Source organism: Pongo abelii, chromosome 15 (genome assembly GCF_028885655.2).
Source record: "Pongo abelii isolate AG06213 chromosome 15, NHGRI_mPonAbe1-v2.0_pri, whole genome shotgun sequence".
NCBI lineage: Eukaryota > Metazoa > Chordata > Mammalia > Primates > Hominidae > Pongo > Pongo abelii.
Genome location: NC_072000.2, coordinates 95,466,093 through 95,491,670, shown reverse-complemented (window position 1 = coordinate 95,491,670; position 25,578 = coordinate 95,466,093). Strand labels below are relative to the sequence as shown.

Sequence of the window (25,578 nt, the reverse complement as noted above, 5' to 3'; positions counted from 1 at the left end):
CTAAGGGTGTGAGGATCCCCTGAGCAGGCAGCACTTGGTGGAGGATGAATGTGAAGAAGAACATCCCTCAGAGACCCTTTGTCGTAGCTACTTGAGAAGCAATCAAGGCTTTCCCCAAAGTAAGAGAATGAGAGGAAGGGCTGATTTGAGGAACTGGAAGAGGTAGACTCGCCAGAACCTGATACCTGATTGAATGTATGCAAAAGGTGCAACGAAAGAAATGAATCACAAATAATTATCAGGGCTGGGTGGGGTGGCTCATGCTTGTAATCCTAGCACTTTGGGAGGCCGAGGCAGGTGGCTCACCTGAGGACAGAGTTCAAGACAGCATGGCCAACATGGTGAAACGCTGTCTCTACTAAAAATACAAAAATTAGCCAGGCGCGGTGGTGGGTGCCTGTAATCCCTGCTACTCAGGAGTCCGAGGCAGGAGAATGGCTTGGACCCAGGAGGTGGAGGCTGCAGGTTGCAGTGAGCTGAGATGGCGTCATTGCACTCCAGCCTGGGTGACAAGAGTGAAACTCCATCTCAAAAAATAATAATAATTATCAGATTTCTTTTTCCTGGGATGGGCAACTAGCTAACTGTGACATTCATGAAAATAAATACAAGAAGAGACTGACGAGGAATTTGGTTTTAGAATGCTAAGTAGGAGGAGCCTGTGAGACAGCCCCAGGCAGAGGTCCATGACAGGGTGGACATTCAACACCAGAAGTCAGGAGGGACACCTGCCTGGAGGAGGGAGAGCTGCGAGTCATCAGCTTCTGTGTGGCTGAGGACACTAAGTGTATTAGTCAGGGTTCTCTAGATGGGACAGGACCAACATATGAAGGGGAGTTTATTAAGGAGTGTTGACTCACACCATCACAAGGTAAAGTCCCACAATAGGCCGTCTGCAAGCCGAGGAGCAGGGAAGCCAGTCCAAGTCCCAAAATGTCAAAAGCAGGGAAGCCAACAATGCAGCCTTCAGTCTCAGGCCAAAGCCCCAAGAGCCCCTAGCAAACCACTGGTGTAAGTCCAAGAGTCCAAAGCTGAAGAACTTGGAGTCGGATGTTTGAGGGCAGGAAGCATCCAGCATGGGAGAAAGATGAAGACTGAAAGACTCGGCCAGTCTAGTCCTTCCATGTTCCTCTGCCTGCTTTTATCCTAGATGAGCTGGCAGCTGATTAGGTGGTGCCCACCCAGATTGAGGGCGGGTCTGCCTCTCCCAGTTCACTGACCCAAATGTTAATCTCCTTTTGGCAACACCCTTACAGGAACAAGACTTTACATCCTTCAATCCAATCCAGTTGACACTCAACATTAAGCCATCACACCGAGAGAGAGGGCAGAAGGCAAGAAGGGCCATGGGTGGAACACAGAGACCCAGGGGATATTTAGGGAGTGAGTGGAACAGGAGGTCTCTTTGAAGGAAATGGAAAAAAATGTCCAACAAAGTAGGGTGGGAACTTAGAAAGAGTAGCACTGCAGTGAGAAAGAGTCTTCAGGTATGGGAGCACAGCGGTACCAAAGGTCCAGAAAGACAAGGTCAGATCAAGGTAGAAAAGCCTGGGAAGTTTGGTCAGGGAAACAGAGTGGGTCAGGGAATATGAGTGAAAGGATATGTACAACTCTGAGGTATATCATTCAGAAGGGAGCTGTTTGCCCTCTAATTCCTCCCCTCTTCCCACTACAGGCAGGAACAGAAGGTGAAGGTGATGTTGAGTCAGTTTTGACTATGCAGAAAAGGGAGCAACAAGATGGAGGAAGCTGGGTTCCTGAATGACCCTGTGGAGCAGAGTTGTTTGCCTGTCCTGGACTGACCATTTACCTCTTAGCTATTATGTGAAAGAGGAAAAATCTTCTACCCTTTTTTGAGCAAATGTATTTTGGGATCTTTTTTACAATTTAGCCTGTACCCTAACTAATACAGAGTATCTCCCAAAGGTACAGATAATAATAATTTTAGTAGTAGTAGTATAATTTTAAAAAAATTTAACTTTTTAGGTAGACTTTTTAGGGTCTCACTATGTTGCCCAGGCTGGTTTCGAACTCCTGAGCTCAAGCAATCCTCCTGCCTTGGCCTCACAAAGTGCTGGGATTACAGGCATGAGCCACCATGCCTGGCCCCACTGATAGGAATATTTCTTGAAAGTATAAACCAAAGGTAAAATTCTAAGCCCTTCAACCAATTGAGTGGACCCCCTTTCAGCCAAGGGCATTCCAAAGAAACCTGAAAAACTAGTCCAAGCCATGATGGGAGGGGAATGGCTGAACATGCCTCATTATACCCCCTCCACTTGGGAGTTTAGATACAACTGACCAGCATTAACATTGAAACAGAGATCTTAGGACAGACAAAAGAGACTCTTTGTAGCCACAAGATACCAAATTCCAACCTGACTCTATCAAATCACAGATAAAGAAGGAAATCAAAATATCTTACCCCCAAATATGTTTCTTCACCATATTTTGAAACTGCTTTTTGCATCTGTAAAGAATCTATTAACTAGCTCTTTCCCCTTCCAAGTCTTCCCACCCTGAAGAGAGTAATGAAGAGTCTGGCACCTTTTAAGGCCTGATAAGAGAGATTTACTTGTAATCCCAGCACTTCAGGAGGCCGAGGCAGATGGATCACTTGAGGTCAGGAGTTCAAGACCAGCGTGGCCAACATGGTGAAACCTTGTTTCTACTAAAAATCTAAAAATACAAAAATTAGCCAAGCATGGTAGGGAGGGTAGTGCCTGTAATCCCAGCTACTCAGGAGGCTGAAGGAGGTGAATCGCTTGAACCCAGGAGGTGGAGGGTGCAGTGAGCCGATATCATCCCACTGTACTCTAGCCTGGGCAACGGAGTGAGACTCCATCTAAAAAAAAAAAAAAAAGGCGGGGCGGGGGAGGTGGTGCGGAGAATTTACCATCCATTCTCTCTGAAGCCTGCTACCTGGAAGCTTCATCAACATAACAAGAACTTTGGCTCTTGGCTTCCACAACCCCTTTTATCTTGAATCCCAGCATTTCTTCCTGCTAACTTCAACTTTAGGCAAAGCTTAACTCATTTAACTAATTACCAATTGGGAAATCTTTGAATCTACATATGACCTGAACACCTCAATTCTGGACTGAATCAATCAAACCAATAGGTACCTCACATGTACTGATTGATGTCTATGTCTTCCTAAACTGCATAAAACCAAGCTGTATCCCAACCATCTTAGGCATATGTTCTCAGGACCTCCGGGTCCTCATGTTTGCCTCAGAATAAGTCTCTTCAAATATTTTACAGAGTTTGGCGTGTGTGTGTGTGTGTGTGTGTGTGTGTGTGTGTGTCAACAAAAGCTTACTCTGTGCCAGGCAATGTTCTAAACACTTTTCATGGACTATGTCATTTAATCCATACAACACTCCCTAGATGAGGGCTGTTATCCCTATTTTACAGAAAAGGAAGCACAGGAAGATTCAGTACTTTGCCTAAAGACTCATAGGTATTGAGTGGCCAAACCAGCAGTCAAGCCCAAGTGTCAGAGGGTTTTGAACCAGAGCCACTCCATCTTGAATGGGGGTTGGGTAAAATAAGGCTGAGACTTACTGGGCTGCATTCCCAGGAACTTAGGCATTCCTAGTCACAGGATGAGATAGGAGGTAGGCACAAGATACGGGTCACAAAGACCTTGCTGATAAAACACTTTAGGGTAAAGAAACCAGCCAAAACCAAGATAGCAATGAAAGTGACCTCTGGTTGTCCTCACTGCTTATTATACACTAACCATAATGCATTAGCAGGCAAAAGACACTCCCACCAGCACCATGACAGTTTACAAATGCCATGGCAATGTCTGGAAATTACCCTATAGTAAAGAGGGGAGAAACCCTCAGTTCCAGGAATTGCCCACCGTTTCCTGGAACACTCATGATTAATCCATCCCTTGTTTAGCATATAATCAATAAATAACCGTAAGTATACTCAGTCGAGCAGCCCATGCCACTGCTCTACCTATGGAGTAGCCGTTCTTTTTTTTTTGAGACAGAGTCTCGCTCTGTCGCCAGGCTGGAGTGCAGTGGGGCGATTTCGGCGCACTGCGACCTCCGCCTCCCAGGTTCAAGCAATTCTCCTGCCTCAGCCTCCCAAGTAGCTGGGATTACAGGCGCATACCACCACACCCAGCTAATTTTTGTATTTTTAGTAGAGACGGGGTTTCACTATGTTGGCCAGGATGGTCTTGATCTCCTAACCTTGTGATCTGTCTGCCTTGGCCTCTCAAAGTGCTGGGATTACAGGCATGAGCCACCACGCCCGGCCTATTCCTTTACTTTCTTAATAAACTTGCTTTCACTTCCACTTTACTATGAACTTGCCCCCAGTTTCTTCTTGCACAAGGTCCAAGAACCCTCTCTGGGTCTGGTTTGGGGCCCCTTTCTGATAACACAAGTATTCTGGATTGAGATCATACTTTCAGTCACTATGCTTTTCAAAGCATAACTTTTTACAATTTCACACAGTCAAAAAGACACAGCTTGGTCTTCCGGAGAGCTGTGCCTGAATGTGAACCTCAACATTACTGAAGGACCAAGGGCAGTCATTTAGTTTCTCTACAATTCTGTTTCCTCCAAGACAGCATGAGGAGATCCAAATTACAGACTTCATGGAGCTTCTGGAAGTATAAAACAAATTCAAGTCTGTTTAAGAAATGCTTTGAAAGCTGTAACATGTGGCGTAAATGAAATATTGCCTTAAGGCAGGTTGGAAAATCCTTAAACCCAAAAAATAAGAAAATAAACTTTTTTTTTTTTTTTTAATGCAAATACCCTCTAGCAACTTGGCAGATCGCCTGGAAAGGCTGAGAAATCTGTCAAGGAGAGGGTTGGTTTTGTGTATCTATCATGCTCCACTGAAAAAGGGAGATATTAATTGAAATTAATTGAAAGAGCATATACCTGTGCACTTGGACGAGAATCATTATTATCAAACCAGGAGGAGCAGCAATCTGCACTGCCCACAGGAACCAGGCAGGTACAGAAGTTTTGGGGTGGGTCAAGGAATGCAAAGCTCATAGTGCAGGAGAGGTGGGGACTTTGGCAAACCAGCAGCTCCAGCGCCAGCCGCTCTGCAGAAACGTGAGCCCTTTCTTTCACAACGCGTGAAATTTCCCAAATTTCCAAGAGTCCTCACTCCTACAAATAAAACATGTCAGGGGCCACCAATTGGCCTCCTGGGATCTAGCTCTCAGCTGGAAGTGACATCTGACTCTTTTAAGATGCTTCCTGGCCAGGTGTGGTGGCTCACGCCTATAATCCCAGCACTTTGGTAGGCCACGCTGGATGGATGGCTTGAGCTCAGCCTGGCTACCATGGCAAAACCCTGTCTCTGCTAAAACTACAAAAATTAGCCAGACCTGGTGGCACGTGCCTGTAGTCCCTGCTACTTGGGAGGCTGAGGCAGGAGAATAGCTTGAACCCAGGAGATGGAGGTTGCAGTGAGCTGAGATCACACCACTGCACTCCAGCCTGGGCGACACAGCAAGACGCTGTCTCAATATGAAGGGGGAAAAAAAAAGGTGCTTCCTCATAATTATGTACAAGCCACAGTTTAGCCTTCTTTCAGTTAACTCCACCCTGCCCTGCCCTTCCCACCCATCCCCTCCTTCCCCTTCCTGCTTCCTCAGCTTCACTCCACCCCTCCAGCGAAGCCAGCTTTCCTTCTTCTTCCTACTCTCGGCCTCTCCTTTCCTTCTTTTTAGCTCATACTCAGTTACCTTTAAAGCACAAAGCAGCTCTCCTCCCCTGCGTGCCAATCAATGCCAACATTCTTCCTGCCAACATAATCTCAACCTGCTGCCCTCCTCCAGCACTGGGATAATTTTTGCAATTTAGAGTGGTTCTCATGAAGGAAGGTGGGTTATAGCTAGCTCGATCTCCCGTAGTAAAAGAGGACAGAGGGGAAGTACAGATAATCCTAGAAAAGAGACCCCCACAAAGTCACCTGGCTCTGCGTTTAGCCTTGGGTGGGTATACAGGTCCAAAGCACACCACTGCAGTCCCCTGTGCCATGTTGGTGTTGATGCTCCCAGAGGAGGCTGAGATGAGCTAACCAGTGGCCTGCAGAAAGACTTTGTGAGGATTTACGGAATTCTGCCTCCAGCCAACGTGGGGGTGATCAGCCTGGCCGCTACCTCACAGCCATCATTCACTCCTCAAAACAGGGAGGGACCTTTGGGCCCTGCAGGTATCCACCAAGCTCTGGCCTGTGTGCTTGCGGCAGCCCAGAACCCCTTCCCCCAACTGCCACCTCGATTAGCTTTGTCACCTCATCCCCAGCAAGCCTGTGGCTCAAAGGCAGTTTCAGTTTTACTTTCTTTGCTTTCACGTGACCTGGGAGTTCTCAAGGGCAGTGACAAGGACTGAAAGGGACTTGCAGGAGAGAGAACAGAGGAGAAACACTACCAATACCTGATGTGTTATGTCCGTCCTCAGGTGCTATCTGGCTTGAGCCAAGCCTTGACTTTTCAAGGAGAGGAACAGTTGGGCCTCAGTGGAGAATTTCAGGGAATTTTCTGCCTTGCTCACTGGTTTTGCCCTGCCATTGTCCTGGGGTGGGCTCCCAGAATACCCTTGGGCTCCTTAGGTGGGGCGGGGCAAGGTGGATGTTGCCTGGGGCAGAGGGAGGGACTATGCTGTGCTCTGTTCCCTTCTGACTTACTGTTTGTTTGGGGCGTCTGGACGAGGGCTACAAACAGTTCCTCCCTTTGTTTCCACGGCCTTGCAGAATGTGTGCTTCCCTCAAAAGGGCATAAAGGCCCCCTTTCTTCTGCTCGCCCGCGCCATGGGGGGTTGTTCTGCAGGGCTCGGGTCTACAAGCTGGGGCCAGCCCCAAGCGCTGACTGTGGCAGCTCCATCCGCTCCCACAGCCTGAGCTCACGTGGCCCATGCAGCAGCGTGGTCTCCTCTGCAGCCAGCCCGCCCCAGTTCTTAAAGCTGCAGAGCTGCTGGCAGCTGGCTGGACCCTACAAGCCTAGTTCTCCCTGCAAGAGTTAACCTGCTCTCCCCGGCTCAACAGAGGGGTAATTTTGAAAAATCCTGATGCCTAGGTGACAGACCCATAAATGCAGATGTAATTGATCTAGCGGTGTATGGCCTGGGCACTAAGGATTTTTGAAATCCTCAAGTGATTCCAATGTGCAGCCGATCTGGCGAATCGCCACCTGTGCTGTTCAAACTTCAGTGTGCACTGGGATCACTAGGGGATCCTGTGAAAGTGCAGGCTTGATCCAGAAAATCTGGGGTCAGGCAGAGATTCTGCATTTCTAAAAAGCTCCCACAAGATGCAGCTGCTGGTCCGTGGGCCACACTGTGAATAGCAAGGGTGATGTTTTGAGCTTGGATCTGCATTCTGCCACCCACATTTAGAGGTCTTGGTAAGTTTCTAGGCCTGTTTCCTCCTCACTTATCTTGCTTGGCTGCTCTGACGACTGACTGAGATAATAAGCATTATGCACTAGAACAGTAGCAGCACTCAGAAAGTGCTCAAAAGATAGTGACTATGACCATGATTTTCTCCTGATCTGTTTTTCTCCTGCTTCAAAGCCATCAGGACTTACCCTTGGACAAGGTGGAGCACTGAACCTCGTGCAGCCGAAAATTCATGTATAACTTCTGCTGTTGTTATTTTGAGACAGAGTCTTGCTCTGTCACCCAGGCTGGAGTGCAGTGGCGTGATCTCCGCTCACTGCAACCTCCGCCTCCTGGGTTCAAGCGATTCTTCTGCCTCAGCCTCCCCAGTAGCTGAGACTACAGGTGTGCGCCACCACGCCCAGCTAATTTTTGTATTTTTAGTAGACACGGGGTTTCACCATGCTGGCTGGGCTGATCTCGAACCCCTGCCCTTGTGATCCGCCTGCCTCAGCCTCCCAAAGTGCTGGGATTACAGGCATGAGCCATCGCACCCGGCCTATTTTTTTTTTTTTTAGATGGAGTCTCACTCTGTTGCCCAGGCTGGGAGCAGTGGTGCGATCTTGGCTCACTGCAATCTCCGCCTCCTGGGTTCACGCCATTCTCCTGCCTCAGCCTCCTGAGTGCCACCATGCCCGACTAATTTTTTGTATTTTTAGTAGAAATGGGTTTCACCGTGTTAGCCAGGATGGTCTCGATTTCCTGACCTCGTGATCTGCCCGCCTTGGCCTCCCAAAGTGCTGGGATTATAGGCATGAGTCACCGCACCCGGCCTATTTTTTTAAAATTTGTTCATTTTGGTTTTGGTTTTTTGTTTTTGCTTCTTTTTCTCTTTTATCATGCATCTTATTCTTTTTTTTTTTTTTTTTGGAAGTGTTCAATAATGTTGGAATGAATGAGTGAATGAATGAATAAATGAACGGGTTAAAGTGAAAAGTGAAAGATCTCTTTTATTATAGAATCAAAAACCCCATGTCATGCAGCCTCACCCACCCAGGGTGCCATCTCTGACCTGCTGGACCCTCAGGCATCGCTCTGCGAAGGTCCATAATGACCACAGCTACCCATCATGTGTGTTCTCCAGCCCCAGCTTTCCTGCAGAGCCCTGCTGTCTAAGTTGCTCTGTTTGGTGTCATGTTTCCAGAGAATGAAATAGAATTAATCAAAAGGTAGTTGTTAAATTGAGGCCAGGCTCGCAAAGGAGAGAGATCCCATCTGTTATGTTAAACTATTTTTTTTTTTTTTTTTTTTTTTGAGACAGAGTTTCTCTCTTGTTGCCCAGGCTGGAGTGCAATGGTGCGATGTCGGCTCACCGCAACCTTTGCCTCCTGGGTTCAACTGATACTCCTGCCTCAGCTTCCCGAGTAGCTGAGATTACAGGCATGTGCCACCACACTCAGCTAATTTTGTATTTTTTTTTTTTTTTTTTTTTTTTTTTTAGTAGAGATGGGGTTTCTCCATGTTGGTCAGGCTGGTCTCGAACTCCCGACCTCAGGTGATCCGCCTGCCTCAGCCTCCCAAAGTGCTGGGATTACAGGCGTGAGCCACCGTGCCAGGCCATGTTAAGCTTTATTAGACAAGAGCCAAAAGGTGGAAACAACTTGTGTCTATCAACAGATGAGTAGGTAAACAACAAGTGATACATACATACAGTGGAATACAATTCAGCCACAAAAAGGAATGAAATTCCTATACATGCTACAACATGGATGAAACTTGAAGGCTGTATGGTCTGAATGTTTGTATTCCTCCAAAATTCATACATTGACATTTATATGTTGAGCCCTAATGATGGCATTGAGGCCCCAAAGAACTGCCTTGTTTCTTCCATCTTGTGAGGACACAGCCAGAAGGCACCATCTATGAATCAGAAAGTAGGCCCTCGCTAAGATCTGAGAGTGATAGCCTAGTAACTTTTTAAAAATATAAATAAAGGCTGGGCACAGTGACTCATGCCTGTAATCCCAGCACTTTGGGAGGCCAAGGTGGGTGGATCACAAGGTCAGGAGATTGAGACCATCCTGGCCAACATGGTGAAACCCCGTCTCTACTAAAAATACAAAAATTACCTGGGTGTGGTAGTGTGCCCTTGTAATCCCAGCTACTTGAGAGGATGAGGCAGGAAAATCGCTTGAATCTGTAAGGCAGAGGTTGCAGTGAGCCGAGATGGTACCACTGCACTCCAGCCTGGCCACGGAGTGAGACTCCATCTCAAAAAAAAAAAAAAAATATATATATATATATATATATTTATACACACACACACACACATATATATATATATAAATAAAAAGAAAAGGGGCCCTCGCCAAACATATTATCTACTGGCGCCTTGATCCTGGACTTCTCAATCTCCAGAACAGTAAGAAATAAATTTCTGTTGTTTATAAGCCACCCTATTAATGGTATTTTGTTCTAGCAGCCTTAACAGACTGAGACAAAAACGTTAAGCCAAGTGAAATCAGCCAGACACACAAAAAAATATTGTACGATCTCACTTATATGAAGTACCTGGAGTTAGGCAAATTCATAGAGACAAAAGTAGAACAAAAAAAAGTAGACAAAAGTTACCAAGGGCTGGCAGAAGGAGAACGAGGAGTTACTGAAATGAAGAAATTCTAGAGATGGTTAGTGATGATGGTGGCATACCATTGTGAATGTACTTAATGCCACCAAATTTTACACTTAAAAATGATTCAATTTTATGTTATGCATATTTTACTGCAATGAAAAAACTTGATTAGAAACCCAAACTATTGGCTGGGCACAATGGCTCACACCTGTAATCTCAAAACTTTGGGAGGTTGAGGCAGGCGGATCGCTTGAGGTAAGATCAGGAGTTCGAGACCAGCCTGGCCAACATGGAGTACCCTCGTCTCTACTAAAAATACAAAAATTATCCGGGCATGGTGTCGGGCGCCTGTAGTCCCAGCTACCAGGGAGGCTGAGGCATGAGAATCTCTTGAACCCTGGAGGTGGAGGTTGCAGTGAACTGAGATTGCACCACTGCACTCAAGCCTGGGTGACAGAGCGAGACTGTCTCCAAAAAAAAAAAAAAAAAAAAAAAAGAAAAAGAAAGAAAGAAAAAGAAACCAAGCAGAGCTTGGAGGATTCCTTGAAACCAAGCAGGGCTTGCAACATGCCCTAGCTTTTCCTTTCCCATTTTTTCTTAAGGCTTAAAGATGAGATGCAGAGCCTCAGAAGGTTAAACTGTGTGTATGGCCAGAGGTGCAAGGAATGCCAAATATTAATATTTACAGTTGGTTTCTTCAGTGGGTGAGATCCAGGCAAAATTGCTCAGGAAGAGAAATATTACAATATTCAGCTGGTATCACAGCGTGCTTGGGAAGAGAAGCAATTGCTTGTGTCAAAAGAATGTAGAAGTATAATCAAGCTATTGTTTGCAATTGCTTAGCTGAAATGAGGCCCCCTCCAGGGGAAAAAAGGAAAAGAAATTAAACCTAGGTAACTATTGTATGCCAAGTAATCGTAGCTATTTAAAAGTTCAAAAAGAGAAGGCAATTGAAGGGATTCAGTGAGCCGATAGAAACAGGAACTCAAGATGTTTTTCCCAAAGAGGTTCCTCAACCTGAATTAGATATGAAGCCTCCAGACATGGTCGGCTCTGACAATGGGGAATATTATGGACTGAATGTTTATATCCCCTCCAAATTCCTGTGTTGAAGCTCTAACCCACAATGTGATGGGTTCTAGAGATGGGTTTTGGGGAGGGAGGTAGGGTTACATGAGCTCATGAATGTGAGGCCCTGGTCTGATGGGATCAGTACCTTTAGAGACCCCGGAGAGCTTCCTTTCTCTCTTTCTCTGCCCTGTGAGCACACAGTGATAAGGTGGCCATCTGGGAGCCAGGAAGAGGAACCTCATCAGAACCCAACCACCATATATGTTCTGACCCACTTCTGCCTCAGGGAATTACAGCTGTGTTCCCTGCAGCCTGTAGCCACTAACTACCGCTGATGAAAATGTTGATCTCAAAGCCTGGGGCAGGAGGGTTTCCTGTGACCTCCTCATAAATCATGCTGCCTTCACGGTGCCTGGTGGCACCCAGCCAGCCACTCTCCTCGACAGTGCCAGGCCCTCACTACCTTCCGTGAAAGGTGAAGCAACTTGTCCCCAGTCCTAGGAACACAGCGGTTCTTGAGTCCATGCTGCTGTTGGAGCAGAGGAAAGTCATGGCCCCTGTTGGAATGAAGCCCACCCAACAGGGAGACTCCAGAAGCCCAACTAGGCTTCAATGCAGGGGTTCCAGGGTTTGCAGCGTTTTCAAAAGTATATTTCTCAGCCACAAATAATACCATTGTCACGGCAGCACTTCCTGTTTTGCACAAATCAGTCATAATAAAAACAGAAAGAGGCACGAGGCCCGCATTCATTGTGTCTTTTCAGTTGTTTGGGAAATGATGAATTCTGGGGGTGGTTTAGAGGCAGGCGAAGACCCATGAAAGTCAAGGAGCAGCCAGCTTTCCTTCCCACACCTCTGTTCCTATACCATGGGCCTGGGGCATCACAATCCATTTCCTGACAGGTCCTTGCTCTCTGGTCCCTTTCCTCATCCTCCACACTGCTTCTAGACCAATTGTCCCCAATATTTTGGTTACATCATTTATTTGCTCAAGATTCTTCAAGGGGCTGGGAACGGTGGCTCATGCCTGTAATCCCAGCACTTTGGGAAGCCCAGATGGGTAGATCCCCTGAGGTCAGGAGTTCAAGACCAGCCTGGCCAACATGGTGAAACCTCATCTCTACTGAAAATACAAAAGTTAGCCAGGCATGGTGGCACACGCCTGTATTCCCAACTACTAGGGAGGCTGAGGCAGGAGGATCCATTGAACCTGAGAGGTGAAGTTGCAGTGAGCCAAGATAATGCCATTGTACTCCAGCCTGGGTGACAGAGCAAAACTCTGTCACATACACACACACACACACACACACACACACACACACACATACACACACACACACACAAAATTCTTCAAGGGCCTTTCCAGTGACCACAGAGTCAAGTCTAAAGACTTAGACGGCCCTCCTCTAGGGACTGTGAACTTATCGACACAGACTCTGCTCCAAGGGCTGAAACTAGGGTGAAATTAGTGCAAAGTTTAAGGGAGCACCAAACAACTCAGTAACCAATATGAGTGCTATTTTTTTTTTAATCAAAGTTAACACAAAAATTCCACGATGAACCCAATACCAAAATTTTAAACGAGGACAGGGACTGACCCTACACTTGTACACTCGACTCCCACCTGGCCCTATTGCTTCCTCACTGAGCTAATCAGCCAATCGACTCCTTGTTCCAGAACCACGAAGACACTCCACCTGCACACATTTGCTCCTACTGCCTTCTCCCCTGGCACCCCACAGAAGACCTGCACACATTTGCTCCTACTGCCTTCTCCCCTGGCACCCCACAGAAGACCTGCACACATTTGCTCCTACTGCCTTCTCCCCCGGCACCCCACAGAAGACCAACCCCGCTCCTCTGCTCACCAGAGCCTTTTTCTCTTCCTGCTCATATCTGCGTCACAAACCCTTCCCTTTGCTCTCGCTTCTCTGAGCTCCTCTCATTCTTATTGCCTTTCAAGGGCTTCAGGCTTCCTTGGCAGCAGCACCCGGCAAGCACAAAGCTCACTCCCTGATCTCCTTCACATCTTTGCTCCAAGTCCACATCCTCAGTGAGGCCTGGCCTGGCACCCTCCATAAAGTAGCTCCCTGTCTCGTGTCTCCCACCCCCGCCAGCTCCTCATCTCTCTGGACCCGCTTTAGTTTTCGCAGCACTTATCGCCATCTGATATACCATTCCATTGTTTTCTCTCTAGCTATTCTCCGTCTCCCTGCGCTGGAATCTAAGCTTCACAAGAGCAGGTCTTCATGTCTGCCTGTTCATGGCTGAGTTCCAGAGCTTCCAACAGAGCCTGACACATGGCATAGAGTCAGTAAACACGTGTCAAACAGAATCTCTTCACGCTCACTCTTAGCTGCAATCTCAATATATCAAGCAGATAAATGAAGGGTTTTTATTTTATTTTATTGTTTTTGAGATGGAGCCTCGCTCTGTTGCCCTGGCTGGAGTGCAGTGGCGCGATCTCAGCTCACTGCAACCTCTGCCTCCTGGGTTCAAGCGATTCTCCTGCCTCAGCCTCCCAAGTAGCTGGGATTACAGGTGTGAGCCACCACCCCGGCTAATTTTTGTATTTTTAGTAGAGACGGGGTTTCACCATGTTGGCCAGGCTAGTCTTGAACTCCTGCCCTCAGATGATCCACCCACCTCAGCTTGCCAGAGTGCCGGGATTACAGGTGTGAGCCACCACACCTAGCCAAATGAAGGGTTTTTAGTTAGTATGAAATAAGACATGAGAACATATAAAAACATTATATGTTCAAATGTATATGATTACTTAGAAAGGCAGCCAAATGAAATGTTTTAGCTCGCTTGTACATAAAAATTTGAAAATTGATGTTATGGACACTTGTGGACATCAGGTACCATCTCCTAGCATCCTCATTTCACTCTAAATTTGCATTTTTCTTTGCACAAACTCAAGAGAATCTTGATTCACTCAGATAAGCAATTGCAAATTGTAAGTGTTTAAAAACCAAAACTTTAAATGGGTAAATTGTATGGCATGTGGATTATATCTCAATAAAGCTGTAAAAAATAGTTTCTCTTGCAACTTTTATCTGGGTAAATCAAGATTTTCCTTTATTAAACAGAGAGGGAAGCAGATGCTTCATTACAGCCTGGACAAAAATCTATTAACCTGAAACAGAACTTAATGTGTTGATGATCTCCATTGTTTTGAAATTTCGCCTTCAATACATTCATAAGTGAGGTTTTTTTTTTGAGACAGAGTCTCGCTTTATTGCCCAGGCTGGAGTGCAGTGGCACAATCTGGGCTCACTGCAACCTCCACTTTCTGGGTTCAAGGGATTCTCATGCCTCAGCCTCCCGCGTAGCTGGGATTACAGGTGCACATCACCATGCCTGGCTAATTTTTGTATTTTCAGTAGAGATGGGGTTTCATTATGTTGGCCAGGCTGATCTCAAACTTCTGACCTCAGATGATCTGCCCACCTCGGCCTCCCAAAAGGCTGAGATTATAGGCATGAGCTACTGTGCCTGGCCAAAGTTAGTTTTTTAAACTACAGTTTTAAAATACAGTCATGTGCCATATAATGACAATTCAGTTAATGACAGACTGTATATACAACAGTGGTCCATAAGTTTTTTTGGGGGTAGGGAATGGAGTTTCTCTCTTGTTGCCCAGGCTGCAGTGCAATGGCAGATCTCGGCTCACTGCAACCTCCACCTCCCGGGTTCAAGCGATTCTCCTGCCTCAGCCTCCCCAGCGGCTGGGATTACAGGCGCACGTCACCACGCCGGGCTAATTTTTATATTTTTAGTAGAAACGGGCTTTCACCATGTTGGCCAGGCTGGTCTCAAACTCCTGACCTCAGGTGATCCATCCACCTCAGCCTCCTAAAGTGCTGGGATTACAGGCATGAGCCATTGCACCCGGCCCCATAAGGTTATAATGCCGTATTTTTACTTTTCTAGGTTTAGATATGTTTAGGTACACAAATGCTTATCACTGTGTTACAGTTGCTTACAGTAGCAACTGTAACACAGTCACATGCTGTACAGGTTTGTGGCCCAGGAGTAATAGACCATATCATATAGCCTAGATGTGTAGTAGCCTATGCCACCCAGGTTTGTGTAAGCACAGTCTATGACGTTTGCACAATGACGAAATTTCCTAATGATGCCTTTCTCAGAACTTATCCCTATTGTTAAGTCAGGAGTCTGACTGTAGTTTAAAACATACTTTAAAACAGAAATTGGAATTCAAGAGTTTGAGAACGCCCCTTGAAGTGTCTCTGAAGAATGAGTTTCATAGAATGCTATTTGGCAACTACTGGTCTCTTAATAATTGGGCACCTATTATAGCTGCCTGACTTTTCCACGTATTCCTCTATGTTGCTCTCCTGTTTATTCACCATAGGCAAGCTCTCTGGAGCAGAAATCCTGCTTTGCATGTTGGGAAAAAAACTTAGTACCAGGCCTGGCACAGGGCTCATGGTCAGCCAGTGGTTTGTTCTTGCTGTCATTTCAATGAAATAGAATTAAACACCTGTCTCGATGTGATCTGGTGAGTCCTCAGCACCTGTTCTTGAGTTGTCTGGTGAAAAGTAAAACGATAATGCGGTTTTTTTTCTTTTTTTGTGTGAGATGGAGTCTCACTCTGTCGCTCAGGCTGGAGTGCAGTGGTGCGATTTTGGCTCACTGCAACCTTCGCCTCCCAGGTTCAAGCAATTCTCCTGTCTCAGCCTCCTAAGTAGTGGGGATTACAGGCATGCACCACCATGTCCAGCTAATTTTCGTATTTTTAGGAGAGACAGGGTTTCAACATGTTGGCCAGGCTGGTCTCAAACTCTTGACCTCGAGTGATCCTCCCACCTCAGCTTCCCAAAGTGCTGGGATTATAGGCGTGAGCTACCATGCCCAGCCAGTAATGCAATTTTTATGTAATAGAAGTTATAAATAAAAATAACAGCTAATATGAATTAAACTCTGTGTCATAAGATGCACTTGGATTTCCTCATTGAATTATCACAACTCTATGCAGTAAGTGCTGTTATACCTCCATTTCACCAAAGGAAAAACTGAGGCTGCCAGATCACAGAAGAGAAATTGTGGCTATAGACAACAGCGGGGAAGCTGAGAGCTGGGACTCCAACCAGGCAGTCGGACTCCAGAGCCAGCTTAGAAATGATCTGAAGCCACTGGACAGGCCAATTTGGAAGACAAAGGAAAGAGAAATCTGAGAGCCCAGGACAGAGTCAGGCAGAGGAGGAACCTGCAAAGGAATGGCCACTGGACAGGAGGAAAACCAGAAGAGAGAAGTGTGTCATGGAAACCAAGAGAGATGAGCTAGGTGTGATGAGTGTGGAAAGTCGTTTCTCGGACTTGGCGTCAAGGACGCTCTTGGTAACCTTGACAAGAGCAGCCCCTACATCCAGGTTTCTCAAGTGCAACACTAGTGACATTTGGGGCCAGATAATTCCATGTTGTGGGGGGCTGTCCTATGCATTGTAGATGTTCAGCAGTATCCCTGGCCTCTGCTCACTTGATGCTGGTAGCAACACCCTTCCCCAGTCGCAACAATAAAGAATGTTCTCGGCCGGGCGCGGTGGCTCACGCCTGTAATCCCAGCACTTCGGGAGGCGGAGACGTGCGGATCACGAGGTCAGGAGATCAAGACCATCCTGGCTAACACGGTGAAACACTGTCTGTACTAAAAATACAAAAAAATTAGCCGGGCGTGGTGGTGGGCGCCTGTAGTCCCAGCTACTCGGGAGGCTGAGGCAGGAGAATGCCGTGAACCCGGGAGGCAGAGGTTGCCGTGAGCCGAGATCCCGCCACTGCACTCCAGCCTGGGTGACAGAGAGAGACTCCGTCCCAAGAAAAAAAAAAAAAAAAAAATTATGTTCTCAAACACTGCCAAATGTCCCCAGGTTCTCAAACACTGCCAAATGTCCCCAGGTTCTCAAACACTGCCAGATGTCCCCAGGTACAAAATCATCCTAGGTTGAGCACTACTGCTCTGTAGAGTGGTGGGCGGAAGCCAAATTGGAGTAGGCAGAGGAGGCAAGGGAGGCAAGGGAGAGGAGAAAGCTTCCACAGACATGCGCAGAAGTGGGAGCTGGAGGTGGGGGCGGGGACAAGGGAATGTTGTTCTAAAACTTTCATGTATGTGTGTGTATATATATGTGTGTGTGTGTGTTTCATATATGTGTTTGTGTGCGTGTTTATATACATGATAAGAGATAGCAGAAAAGGACTGTAGGTTGATGGCAATGACACAGGAGAGAGTGAACGTTTGCTGATTTGCTGATGAAGGAGAGAGATATATAAAGAGAGAAAGACAGAAACAGCAGGTGTGAATTTCTGGGGTAGGCAACAAGAAATGGGATCCAGACTACAAGTTGCGGGATTTGCCTTTGCAGGAGTAGAGACATTTGCTCTGGTATAAGAGAAGGAAGAGAGGCCCTATGCAGAAGTAGATGTAGGAAGGCGTGTGTATTTGGTGATGGGGAGAGGAGGGAGCTCCCATCTGTTGGCTTCTATTTTCCCAGCCAAGCCTGCGACAGGGTCATCGGCAGAGCTGGGATGGAGACGGAGGAGGAGGGAGGAAAAGGCACAGAATTCTTATCTTGGAGTGCAGCAAAGCAGGCTAAAAGGAGAAGGGGGAAGGATTGCTAGGCCGTGTTGATAGCCCATTTGCAGTCTGAGGCCAGGAATTTGAAATGAGGCCAGCCCATGTGGTGTGAGAATTTTCTCTGGCAACTTCATCTGCTCTGGGAGCAGCATGGAGTGCGTGGATGAAGCCTCGGTGACTGGCAGCAGCTCCCCAGGCAGCCTACGGGAGCAGGGTCCTCATTAAGGACCAATCATTAAGTTGCTCTCCTTTGGGCCTGAGAGAAACATGGGGGTACCTTTGCACTTTCAAGATCAAGAACAGAGGGGGTGCCAGGCACGGTGGCTCACACCTGTAATCCCAGCACGTTGGGAGGCTGAGACAGGTGGATCATTTGAGGTCAGGAGTTCGAGACCAGCCTTGCCAACACGGTGAAATCCCATCTCTACTAAAAATACAAAAATTAGCCAGTCATGATGAGGGGTACCTGCAATCTCAGCTACTTGGGAGGCTGAGGCAGGAGAATTGCTTGAACCTGGGAGGCCGAGGTTGCAGTGAGCTGAGATCATGCCACCGCTGGGTGATAGAGTGAGACTCAGTCTCAAAACACACACACACACACACACACACACACACACACACACACGCTGGAAGGGGTCCCAGCAGCATCCTCCCATCCCCAGAAGCAGATGCACAAATCTGCTAGGCCACATGCAATTCCCCATATCCATGCCCTGTAGAGCCTGGCAGCCCCTATTTTACCCTACCAACAAGAAAACCAAAGTCTGCTGACATTCCACAGTCTCTCCGTGGACACCACTGCTCCTCTGCCATTCACACCTGCCTCTACCCCCAATGACACTTTCCTTTCGGCTCCCATCGACAGTCCTGGGACGGGGCAGGGTGGGGGCACAGCAGGTATGAGCAATGAGACCAGGTGGAAATCAACGTGGAAAATTCTAGACATTATGATCTGCTTGTCTTAAAACGAGGGAAGTTCACTATTGGACATGAGACAAAAGGACACTTTCTCGAGAAGGATTTAAATTCACCCTAATACTGGACTTCATCCATCGCCTCACAGAGAACTTAAGAGTAAGACATTCCAGAAGCCTTGAACACTGATCACTTCATTGGAGCCTGAAAGTCAAATTAGAAAACGTCTGGTGATTTATTTTTTAAAACTATATTCACTTATTTAATATTTTTATAGTTTTTACTTTATTGATACATAATAGATATACATATTTTCGAGGCACATGTGATAATTTGATACATTCATATAACCAGATCAAGGTAACTGGGATATCTATCACCTTAAATATTTATCTCTTCTTTATGCTAGGAACATTTGAATTATTCTCTTCTGGCTCTTTTGAGATATACAATAAGGCCAGGCATAGTGGTTCACACCTCTAATTCCAACACTTTGGGAGGCCAAGGTGGGAGGACTGCTTGAGCCCAGGAGTTTGAGACCAGCCTGAGCAACATAGTAAGACCCCATCTCTAAAAAAATAAAAAATTAGCTGGACATGGTGGCACACATCTGTGGTTCCAGACACTTGAGAGGCTGAAATGGGAGGATCGCTTGAAGCTGCAGTGAACCGTGATCGTGCCACTGCATTCCAGCCTGGGTAACAGAGCAAGATCCTGTCCTCCCCAGAAAGAAATGTACAATAGATTGATGTTAATATAGTTACCCCATTGATCTATCAAATATCTGATGATTTACTTTGACTCGACTCAAGAATGCATCCATAAGCCAATTTTATGATTTGTGTGGCATTTGGAACATCCCTGAAGTGTTAGGGTGTGACCCAGCAGCAAAGGAGTGCACGACTTCCAATGTCCTGGTGGAAATGTCATATCATTGTAAGGGCATCAGGGATGCCTGCTTTCTGAGCATCTCCACAGTGTGGCGGCTGGCCAGGCTATTGCCAAGAGGCGGCCTAACCTCACACAGGGGCTCTCAAATGAAGTGAAAAAGACAAATACCACATGATTCCACTTACATAAGGTTTCTAAAAGAGTCAAATTTAGATAATTCAGTAGTAGATTGATGGTTGCTAGGGGTCGGGGAGGGGGCTAAGGGTGAAGAGTGGGCTCCTAACCAAGGAGCATGAAGTTTCAGTTAAGCAAGATGAATAAGCTATAGAATCTTCTGCCCAGCGTTGTACCTATAGCCAACAATGATGTTAACATAGTTACCCCACTGATCTATCAAATATCTTTATTGACACCCATAAAACTTTGTTAAGAGGACAGATCTCATGTTAAATGTTCTTACCACAATAAAATAATTTTTTTTTTTTTTTTTGGAGATGGAGTCTCGCTCTGTTGCCCAGGCTGGGGTGGAGCAGCATGATCTCGGCTCACTGCAACCTCTGCCTCACGAGTTCAAGACAGTATCCTGCTTCAGCCTCCTGAGCAGCTGGGACTATAGGTGTGCACCACCATGCCCAGCTAATTTTTGTATTTTTAGTAGAGACAGGGTTTCACCATGTTGGCCAGGCTGGTCTTGAACTCCTGGGCTCAAGTGATCCACCTGCCTCGGCTTCCCAAAGTGCTGGGATTACAGGCGTGAGCCACTGTGCCTGACCAAAATAAAATTTGTAAAAAAAAGCATTCACTGGAGAGCTTGTTAAAACACAGATTCCTAGATACTGGGGGTAAGGCCCCAAAATTAGCATTTCTCAGCTCCCCAGGAGGCTGGTGCTGCTGGTCTGGGGACCACACCTTATTACCACAGTGGAAGAAGATGGGATGCTGTCAGGTTGGAGTTTGAATTCCAGCCTCATCCAGCTTTGCAAGCTTGAGCAAGTGATGTCAATGCTCACCTGTAAAATGGGAATCAGAGTATGGTTCACCTTGAGAAGTTGTTTTGGAAATCAGAGAGAAGTCACGTTAAGTCCAATGTCCTAAGTACGCACCCAGTAAAAGAAAGCAGTTGCTATTTTTGTCACCATTTTAACACACCTCCACAACTCACAGCTGTTTGGATTAGGCATTCAAGACAAGCATTGACTTAGCCTCAAAAGTCGTGAGGAGGTTACTGAATTGGTAATCTCTCCACCCTCTCTTCCTCCTCTTCTGAACACCCAGGGACCAAAATAGCCCCTAACACCCACCAATGCACTGCCAGCAATGACATTTCTAAGCGGAGGAGATAACTGATCACTTTCAAATTTTGTAATATTTTAAGTACATTATCTTTGAAATCTGGGTCAGGATGAATATTGAACTCGGGCTCATCAAATGTTAGAGCTGAGAGGAAACTTCGAAACCATCTAATTTTCTTTTCTTTTCTTCTTCTTTTTTTTTTTTTTTTTTTTTTTTTTTTTGAGATGGAGTTTTGCTCTTGTTGCCCAGGCTGGAGTATAATGGCGCGATCTTGGCTCACTGCAACCTACTGCCTCTCGGGTTCAAGCGATTCTCCCGCCTCAGCTTCCTGAGTAGCTGGGATTACAGGCATGTGCCACCATGCTCAGCTAATTTTGTAGAAACCATCTAATTTTCTAGTTAAAGGTGAGGATGTCGAAGGTGAGGAAACTGAGACCTAGGGAGGGGTAGCAACTTGCCCAAGGTGGCACAGCAAGTGCAAGGGCAAGGGCAGACCTGGAAACCATGTGTGCTGCCTGCTGGCCCTGGCTCAGACTTTCACAGCCTGATTCTCAGCCCAACTGACCCAAAATGCTACGCTTTCCTAAATAAAACTGCAGATCCCCTGGGTTGGTGGGGATACCCAGAACTGAGTAGGAATAATTCTCATTCTATGGTGATATTCGCCTAAGGGAACAGATCAGAATCTCTAAGAAAAGAAGGGAGATTTTTATGCTTATCAGCAAAGGGCATTTTTTTTTTTTTTTTTTTTTTTGAGATTGGGTCTCTGTTGCCTAGGCTGGAGTACAGTGGTGCGATCGCAGCTCACTGCAGCCTCAACCTCCTGGGCTCAAACAGTCCTCCCACTTCGGCCTCTCCAGTAGCTGGGACTACACATGCATGCTCCCATGCCCGGCTAATTTTTGTATTTTTATTAGAGATGGGGTTTCACCATGTTGGCCAGGCTGGTCTCGAGCTCCTGACCTCAAGTGATCTGCCTGCCTCGGCCTCCCAAAGTACTGGGATTACAGGCCTGAGTCACTGTGCCTGGCCAGTGAAGGGTACTTGTTTAAAAGTGTTCGGAAACTCTGACCCTAAACCCTGTGACCTCCTTTCTTAAACTGCTGTTCTCTTCAGTAGGTTAGGAGGTAGTCCCATTTGTTGGCTTTAATTCTTCTAAAGCTACCTCCTGCATCAAGCAGCCTCCTTTCTTCTGCTCTTCATCTTCTCTCATTCTCCTTACACTGTACCCCAAATGCAGAGAGAGCTTGCTCTGTGCCCAGAGCAGAACAGACATCTTTTACCTTGACTTAACTCATAAAGATAAATAAGCTAAAGACCTACATGCATTAAATTTTCTTTTATTCCATTATTTTCCACTATTCAATCAGACAATATTTATAGGAGCTTGTTACTTGCTAAGCATTCATTAACTGTTGCTGTGCTTACAAAGAAAGTCCCTTACTCTCATTCCATAAATATGTACTGAGTGTACCCAGGATGTGCCATAGGCCACATGGGTTATTCAGTGATCAACAAGGTAACACAATCCCTGTCCTCATAGAGTATGCAGTCTGCCTTCTAAGAAATGACATCTTTTTGGCAAGAGGACAGACCTGCAGCAGTGGTCAGGTTGAGGCAGGTACTCATCCTGAGGCTGGAGGTGGCTCACACAAGCTTGTAGGAGCAGAGTGTTAAATTTTTGGGAAGTTTGTGAGCCAGTTGTTAAATACAGCCATGATTAGAAGTTAAATCATATAAACATAATTTAATAAGTTATATTAAAAAACAAAGGTAATACACACTCAAAGCTCATCACCTCCTAATTATTTTATTTTTTATTTTTGAGACAGAGTCTCACTCTGTCACCTAGGCTGGAGTGCAGTGGTGCCATCACAGCTCACTACAGCCTTGATCTCAAGCTCAAGCAATCATCCTGCCTCAGCCTCCTGAATAGCTGGGACTTACAGATGCGCACCACCAGGCCTGGCTAATTTTTGGTTTTGTTTTAGAGATGAGGTCCCACCATGTTGCCCAGGCTGGTCTCGAACTCCTGGGCTCAAGTGATCCTCCTGCCTCAGCCTGCTGAAGTGCTGGGATTATAGGTATGAGCCATGAACTATGGTGCCCAGCCATTTCCTAATTATTTTCTGATGTTTTACTATCATCTCTGCTCTTGGGGTCCTTCACACCTATATGGTAGAAATGCTACATAATGGTGGCCTGTGGGGCATTTCCTAGCTCTGCATTCAGTGCCATCAGGTTAACAGCTTGACATTGGCTGTAGTGGGGAATATTTATATTACGAACATCGGCAAATGCTACAAACTAGGATTTTTTTTTTCTTTTTCTTCCAGAAAGCTGGTTGTTAAACATTTACTAAAACACCACTGGATACAAGTGACATCATACAAGGTAGGAAGAGTCAAATGAGTAATTAACATTCGGAGGAGGAGGCAAAATTAGCTGGGCGTGGTGGCACACGCCTGTAATCCCAGCTACCAGGGAGGTTGACGCAGGAGAATTGCTTGAACCCAGGAGGTGGAGGTTGCAGTGAGCCAAGATCACGCCATTGCACTCCAGCCTGGGCAACAAGAGCGAAACTCCGTCTCAAAAAAAAAAAAAAAAAAAAAAAAAGGGAGGGGAGGGGGTCGTTGAACGCCAAGTAGAGAGAGACAGGGTCAAGGTGAGGGTGGGCAAGCTGTCTACAAGCCTGCCTTGTGGGGACTGTCTATGTTGAATTGTTTTTGGAGGGAAACATGAGGCTTAACAAATAGCTTTATTGAGATTTAATTCTCAAACATACATATTCACCTACTTAAAGTGTATAACTCAATAATTTTTCGCATATTCATGGAACTTTGCAACCTCACCACAATTTTAAAACATTTTCTTTGCTTTTTTTTTGTTTTTTTTTGAGACAGTGTCTCGCTCTGTCACCCAAGCTGGAGTCCAGTGAGGCAATCACAGTTCACTGCAACCTCCACCTCCTGGCCTCAAGCAACCCTCTCACCTCAGCCTCCCAAGTAGCTGGGACCACAGGCACGTGCCACACCCAGCTAATTTTTGTATTTTTTCGGTAGAGACAGGGTTTCACCATATTGCCCAGGCTGGTCTTGAACTCTTGGACTCAAGCAGTCCTCCTGCTTTGAACCCCTAAAGTGCTGGGATTACAGGCGTGAGCCACTGCCCCCAGCCTAAAACTTTTCATCACCCCAAAAGAAACTCCCAGACCTGTTAGCAGTCACTCCCCATTTACGCCAATCTCTTTTCTCCAGCCCAAGGCAACCGCCACCAATCTATTTTCTGCTTCTATAGATTTAAGGCTTTTTAAGCTGACACAGAAATCTGAAATTGTATGAGTTAATCTTGGAGAGTGTTTCATGGGCAGCATGCCCTGTGCCAACCCAGCAATTTCTCCAATTTTCCCAGTGCCAGCTCAGTAAAATTGCCTCTTGACCACAGCTGACCCACTCCCTCTCAGTGGGACAACTTGTTCCCTCCCCTGGGAAGGATCAAGGGAGAAAAGTTCCTACAGGTGAGCTGAGTGGTCAGCCTCAGGCTGAATGTACACACTGAAACCTTGGGAGGTGCAGAAGTCGGAGGAACAAGCCGGGGGGTGGGCTGGGGAAGGCGCTCAGCGGAACATGGGCCTAAGTGCAAGTGTGGACCCCGACACTCTAAGGGCAGACAAGCCTCTCTGGATAACTGTGCTGTGGTCAGTCCCCAGGCAATTTCAAGAAAAGTCACAACCTGTATGGCTGTACAAACTCCTCCATCCGTCACTGACTTGGCCCCAGGAGGAGTCACCAGTGAGAGGGTCTCACTCCCCAATTTTCAATAATGCATCTCCCTACGGGTTTTTCCTTCCCACCCCTGGCCCTGAGATGGAGTCTCGCTCTGTCACCCAGGCTGGAGTGCAGTGGCACAATCTTGGCTCACTGCAACCTCCACCTCCCAGCTTCAAGCAACCAAGCGATTCTCCTGCCTCAGCCTCCCAAGTAGCTGGGATTACAGGTGCGCATCACCACACCTGGCTAATTTTTGTATTTTTAGTAGAAATGGGGTTTTGCCATGTTGGCCAGGTTGGTCTCGAACTCCTGACCTCAGGTGATCTGCCCGCCTCAGCCTCCCAAAGTGCCACCACGCCCAGCTTCCCTACTGGTTCAATTGGCCACTTGTGCAATACAAAGTGAGGAGATGACAAAGACCCCCACCTACCTCAAAACATTCCCACTACCAAATGCTAGCATCTGAAATCCTTGTCATTCCTTTGAGTTATACCATTATCCCCAGAGGCCATGAGTGAAATTCTTGTTATAGGGGATTGGAAGGGGGTGGAAGGGCACTAGCACCTGGCTCAGGTCAGCAAGACTTTACCTTGGAAAGCAGGGGCTGGACTCTGTGTGCGGTGGGACACTGAAGATGTGAGCTTTGGATTGAGGCAGTGATGGTTCTAGATGACAAAGATATAGAAGATGTGTTTTGGGGAAAGGTGGGCCCAGACGGAAAGCTGGGGAGGGAGGGGTGGGCCAACGGAGAGTACCACTGAAGAGGTGTATAAAGGAGAGCTGCCATTTTTCTCCCCCCTATTTGCAGAGTCTTCTTCCACTCCATCTTTCTCTCTTCCCATCCCACACTATAAATAATTGCAAGTCTTTGTTCTTTGCCTTGGGAATAGCTTCTCCAGCTGTTGCCACATTTCTGAACCGAATAAAGCATCTCTTTTGAAATCCACAAAAGAAACAGATTGAACTATGGTGTATTCTTTTTAAGAGGCTTGACTCTACCAGGAAAAAAAGCTCCCTTACCAAAGAAAGAACATGGAGTGCATG

General features: G+C 46.5%; 1 protein-coding gene across 19 annotated transcripts in view; it reads right to left on the bottom strand.

The window, feature by feature from the left end:
- Positions 1–25,578, bottom strand: part of DGLUCY (D-glutamate cyclase) — a 163,805-nt gene that overhangs the window by 102,922 nt on the left and 35,305 nt on the right. For 5 of the 19 annotated variants that reach the window (XM_063715150.1, XM_063715148.1, XM_024231171.3 and 2 more), the window contains exon 1: positions 6,676–6,899. The exons of 4 other annotated variants lie outside the window; for them this stretch is intronic. The gene's annotated coding sequence lies outside the window, so the exon portion shown is untranslated. 19 annotated transcript variants of the gene reach the window in all.